Source organism: Setaria italica, chromosome VI, assembly GCF_000263155.2.
Source record: "Setaria italica strain Yugu1 chromosome VI, Setaria_italica_v2.0, whole genome shotgun sequence".
In the NCBI taxonomy this organism is placed as follows: domain Eukaryota; kingdom Viridiplantae; phylum Streptophyta; class Magnoliopsida; order Poales; family Poaceae; genus Setaria; species Setaria italica.
This window is the reverse complement of record NC_028455.1, coordinates 28,204,453-28,210,801: the sequence shown is the minus strand read 5'-3', so window position 1 is coordinate 28,210,801 and position 6,349 is coordinate 28,204,453.

Here is a 6,349-nt window from a genome sequence, read left to right as displayed (position 1 = left end):
GACACTCGGCAAACTTTTTTTGAAAAAAATTTATAAAATATCCAACAGTTTCAAAAAAATACCAAATTTTCACACGGACCAATATAGGTTCTCTACTGACTATACAAAAAGTTTTGTAGTCAAACCGAACTCGACCGTCACTTCGACTCTAAATTTTATCGAATCCTTCTCAAAGTTACTAATCTTCTTCTGAGATGCTTCGGTTTATAATCATCGTACATGATGAAATGTGCAAAACCTTCTCAATTTTTTTCCACAGCCTCCACGTATTATATCATCACATCATGGCAAATCTCATAATTTTCAGACTTTGATTGTTTTTTTTACAATTTAAAAATACTACTGCCACACGTTCATGGTCGTGTTTCCTGAACAAGATGTTCGAAATTTCTTTTCATTTCATGGGTCAGGTCTCAAATTGGTCCAAATAACATGAATATCATTTTTCTACTCATTTTATTCCATAATTTGAATCACTTGCCGTTCAAATTTGACTTATACCAAAAATTCCCTTGAAATGCAATTAATTAAATAAATATAGCAAATAAATTCAAAAATATACCAAATTTTAACATGGAGTACCACATGTTGTATGTGGGGAGTAGAAAAAATTTCATGGTGAAAAGAGAAAAAAAAATTATTTTTTTGCCGAGTGTCAAAAAAAACACTAGGCAAACCCCCCTCTTTGCCGAGTGTTTTTTTCGACACTCGGCAAACCCCCCTCTTTGCCGAGTGTTTTTTTTGACACTCGGCAAAGAGGGGGCTTTGCCGAGTGTTTTTTATTTGACACTCGGCAAAGCCACTATTTGCCGAGTGTTTTTTTTTTGCCGAGTGTTTTTGGCTTGGCACTCGGCGAAGAGCTTGTTTGCCGAGTGTCCGAGAAAAAACACTCGGCAAAACGAAAACACTCGGCAAATTTAAAGTTTCCCGTAGTGACTGGGGTCCTATGCCTCAAATGACACCAAGCAGTGGTCGCCTGTGGTTGGTGCAAATCATGCTGCTCTTGACGAGAGCTTGCTTTGACAAAATGCTGTGCCACATGGAAAAAGGCAGGAAAAGATGGTGGCGCGAGCTGGATCGCTCTAACTTTTCCGAACAAGCTAAGCCGTGGAGTGGAGTAGGTGCAAGTGCAATCCGAAAGAGGTAGAAAGAGTGAAGAGCTATCGTTAATTGGCTAACACATGTTGTGTAACACGAGTAAGGAGTGCCAACGTGTCGCTTGTCGGTAACGGCCCGGCCCCCAACGGTGGTAAAGAGAGCTCCCTTTTTTCTTTTTTTGAATCAGCTAAGGGTCTTAAAATCTAGTCCTTGATCCAAACAGGCCCTTGGGGTCGACCGCGAGTAGCTGGCCGGGGACGATGCGGCGGCAGCCGGACTTGCCGAAGGTCTCCTGGTGGACCTTGTTCAAGCGGTTGCGGTCGGGGGAGTACTCGAGGATGACGAGGCGGCTGGAGTCAGAGCTGACGACAAGGTAGTCCTTGCTGGCGCCGGTGAGGCGGAACTGCGTGAGCGAGCGATGGCACTGAAGACGTCGACGGAGAGGAGCGTGCGGAGTCTGTGTGGAGGTCCATGCCGGCCGCCGACTTCTCGCCCGAGGTCTCCTCCGCCGCCGCCGCAGTCCTTGGGCGGCGGCACCTCCATCCCCTTCGCGCCCTTCTCGCGGCGGCTGGGGTGGGGGCTGGCTGGCTCACTCCCTGGCTAGTGCGGCGGCATGGGGAAGGAAGGAGAGGGAAGGGATGGGGAGGAAGGAGTGGGGTCACTAACGAAGGGGCAAATCAGTCATTGTTTGATGAGAGACTAAAATTTAGCTCATGGATCCAAACACCCTAGCAGGACTAAAGTTTAGGGGCTAAATTTTAGGAGCTAAAATTTAGCTCATGAACTAGTGATCCAAACACCACCTAAAGATATACATGTACATTCACAGGATTGGGCTACATATATAATATATTTTACTGCCAAGAAGTGCCAAACTACCAACACAGAACGATGCGACATGTGTTCCCCGATGCAGCATACAGAAGGTGCGTCTTACATTGCATACTTTCTTGTAAAATGGTGGTGTATGTTGAGAACCTAGCTAATGTAAAGGTGAAAAATTTTATTTTAACCCTTTTAAATCTAAAATTATATAAATAACTTCTCCCTATCTATATTTCCAAGAAGTAGCTCTTTTGGTCACGCCAAGCTTTTTGACGTGACTAATACTTAGGTCACACCACATGCAATGACGTGACCAATGTGCCACGATGGTATAAATAAAAATCGAGTACAACGTGGAGCTGATGTGGCGAGCTAGTCGCGCCACACACCATCTGGCGTGACTAAAGGCACAGTCACGACAACAAGATGGCGTGACCAGCTCTTTCTGCTAGCTGCCTGCCTGCACCTTCAGCCTAAATCATTCTCCCATTTTTATTAGCTAATGACCTTCTAAATTCACTAAACTCAACGAGTATAATCTATAGAGTGCATATGTTCCATTTTAAGTGTTTGCAGTTCAAAACATGATGTGAAAATTTGGAGATCCAATTTCTAAATAGGCTAAGTGTTATTGGTTGTACCTATAGAGATCAAAACTAAGTGATGGAAACTTTGATTCAGTTATTCGTCCACGCTCCACGGCTCTAGTGCACGTCGATTGTGTCATCTGTAAACATCTCATGGTGTTTGTTTGGTTTTTTAATCTTTTTAGGAATTATTTTGTGTTCTTAACTGGGAATGAAATCATATTTATTACTTGTGAATCGTAATTAAGAGCTGTAGTGGATTAAGTTGGTATGAATGATCTTTGTGAATTGTGATTTGTCGGTGTGAATCGTATGTGTATTTTAACAACCAAGCATGCTTGTTTGTTGCTGCTTCGTACCGGGAAACAAAATTGATGTGGCTGAGGTGGATCGAGTCAAGCCAAACTAGCTTTTCTGCTCGTTAACGAGCCGAATGGGGCTAGCTCCTTTAGACAACAAGCCACGTCAAGTTGAGCCGAGCCAGCTCGTTAACCACCCCATGTCCAGACGCATGCCGCACATACGCATACATTGTCCAAGCTCTCGCTATCTTTCTCAGGTGATGGCTACAATTCATAGCAATAATGTCCTTAAGTGTAGACGACTACAATTCGTAGTGACTATGTCCTTAGGTGTAGACCTTTACAATTCGTAGCATCAATTTCATCATCAGGTGTAGACGGTTAAAATTCGTAACAACAGTGTCCGGCTACGTTTGTAGCAACAATGCTCGGATCTAAATAGCTATCTTTCTACATAGCGACAGTGTCCTCCTCCGCTGCGGGATGAGGGGCGGTAGCAGGAGGCCCATCTTAGCCATGAGGAATTTTGGCAGGAGCCGGTGCTCGGAGGGGAAGAGGCACAAGACGGTGGAGATAAGGGGCGAGCCAGCGGAGGCGAGCCAGCAGCATCCAAGGAAGAGGCTAGAGGAACGGGGAGAGGAGTGGTGAGAGGTGAGAGGGAGGGGTAGTATAGATAAATCTTTCTTCAACTAGCATTTAGATAGTGAATCCAAACACCCATTAGCTAAACTGTAGCTGGCTAAAAAAAGTTCCCAAACTTTAGATGGGTGGATCCAATAACAGGGCCTAAGACCCGCTTCTGGAAATCTTCATAATTACGTGTGTTAGTTTTTTGAATCCACATCTTCTTTGAATCACTAGCTATAAAAACATTAACTCAAAATAATATAAAAGTAATAATTTACTATGACATGGCGATGACGCTATCATCACGGGATCTCCGCAAATTAAAGCCACCAATAACTCATAGGTTCCACCCACTTATATTTATGCTAGCTCCCTATTGTATATGGATGACAACAACCAACGCAGCCTAACTGGAGGTTTTATCCAATCTTACTTTGCGGATGTAAATAACCGTACGCACCCAACAGGCCTTGGGAATTGACAAGCTGTACATTCTCTGCAAGTTATATCGACGCTGAAAATGGAAGAAGATAAAATTTTCACAAGCCATGTATTTTGTAATTTTGTATCATCACGAAATTAATGAAATGTATCTCTCACAAATATGGGTACGTGCCAATCTTATTTCTTATCTTCTTTTGTTTTCACTAAGTAAGCTCATGATTAGAATCTTTAGTATCGATAAACGCCTTCCTGGAGTTCTTTTTCAAGGACAATCAATAACAATTAGCCTTATAAAAATTAGATTTATTATTTATTAAACCATATTTTGAAGTGCAAACACTTAAAATGGAACGTATGCACTCTATAGATCATACTTGTCAAGTGTAGCGAATTTAGAAGGTCATTAGCTAATTAAAATGGAGGAACGAAATAGGCAAAGTGATCTGTATTTTTATGCACTAAAATTCTAAATGACAATTATTATATATTCTAGTAAAAATAAATACACTTGTACATGTAAAATAACATCTTAGAGAACTTAAAACTCCAAGTTATGAAATCGTAATTTCTAGTACAAACCAAGCTATTAGTACGAGTCCAATACCACTTAGCCTATTTTGAAATTAAAATTTTCATTTTCTACGCTATTCTTTAGAGTGAACGTGTATACCATATATATTATACTTACCAAGTTTGAAGAATCTAAAAGCGTATTAGCCGAATAAGGCTTAATCAACCGAAATTTTGTGCACTTAAGCTAGCAACCTGGCTGTTGCTTGTCACGCCAGGATGCATGAGCTGCTTGGTGTGACTAGCACCGCCTCACTTAGACACGTCCGCGCCACGTGGAAATTAATTTTATGTTATGTCAACATGACATTTTATTCACGCCATTACATGTGGCGCGACTCAGTTACGAGTTGCGCCACAGAGCTCGGCGCGACCAAAAGGGCTGGTTCTTAGAATATAGATCGGGAGGGATTATTTATAAATTTTATATTAAAAGGGGTTAAAATTTAAAAAATCGAAAAATTGACGGCATCAAAGTTGGTAACACGTACGAACACACGTCTTTTTACAAGGTGATATCGAATCTAAGGCAACTGCATCCGATCATTAACACGTAGTACATAGCGTTTGGTTCGAGGAGTGGTAACGCAAACCTCAATGTAATCCAATCACATAGTAATCAGCACCGGAGTAGGCGATTAAAGTCTCTGTTTGGTTGGTCGAGGTAACGGTATCGCAAAGAAGATAGACTTCGAGTCACGAATTCGCTGTCCAGTTCCTCTTCTCCATCTCTTTGCTGCTTTGCCCAGGAATTGAAGAGCTCAACTCAGCAGAACCAATCTCCAGAAAAGCTGGTTCAAGTGCTTAGCGTTGTTCCTCACTTCCTCCCCTCAGTTCTTCCAGATTGAAAAATCGAACTCGTCGTGCCTCCAAATCAAGATGCTGACCATCAAAATCGAGCTCTCATACTTTGAATCGAACCCACGTCTAGCCAATTCGATTCCAGATACCCAAAAATTGAGTTCCCCATTCTTTTTTCCTTCCACCTTCTCGTCATATTGCACTGCTCCGCCATTGCCGCACAGCAGAGCTCTCAGTACAAGAGCAGAGACACCTCGAATCAGCGGCAAATTGGTTTCCCCCGGCCAAATCAACCTCTGCTGCTTGAGCGGAGCTCCTGCAGCCCAAACCGTGGCCTTTTCTATTGGATCAAGTTCTTGAGCGATTCTGCCGTTGCCCAACGCTGCTCCTGTTCGTGTCTTCCAACCTAGGAACGATGAGACGACGAAAGCTATTACAGCGACGGACAAGCGATATCAGATCTGAGTAGGCCGGTATCCGATTACATGGTAATGGATTACGCACTGAGTCGAAATAAACACCCGTAATGGTATCTGTTATCGCTACGTAATTCGTTTACGTTACATTCCACGAAACAAGCACTATCGTAGCGCGACCAGGTGGCAAACTCATCTCAACAATTCAAACCCCACTTAGGGGGTGTTTGGATACGAGGTGCTAAACTTTAACAATGTCACATCGAATGTTCGGATGCTAATTAGGAGAACTAAATATGAGCTAATTATAAAACTAATTGCAGAACCCTGTGCTAATTCGCGAGATGAATCTATTAAGCCTAATTAATCCATCATTAGCAAATGGTTACTGTAGCACCACATTGTCAAATCTTGGACTAATTAGGCTTAATAGATTCGTCTCACAAATTACACTCCATATGTGCAATTAGTTTTGTAATTAACCTATGTTTAATACTCCTAATTAGCATCCAAACATCCGATATGATGAGTGTTACTTTAACACCCTGGAGCCAAACAGACCCTTATTTGACCTCTCCTCGCCGGACGAACATCAAGCAAATCTTGACGGATCTCGACAAAAAAAAAAAAGGAGGTTGAAACCGATACATGATGCCAATACAGCACAATGTGTCTGTGC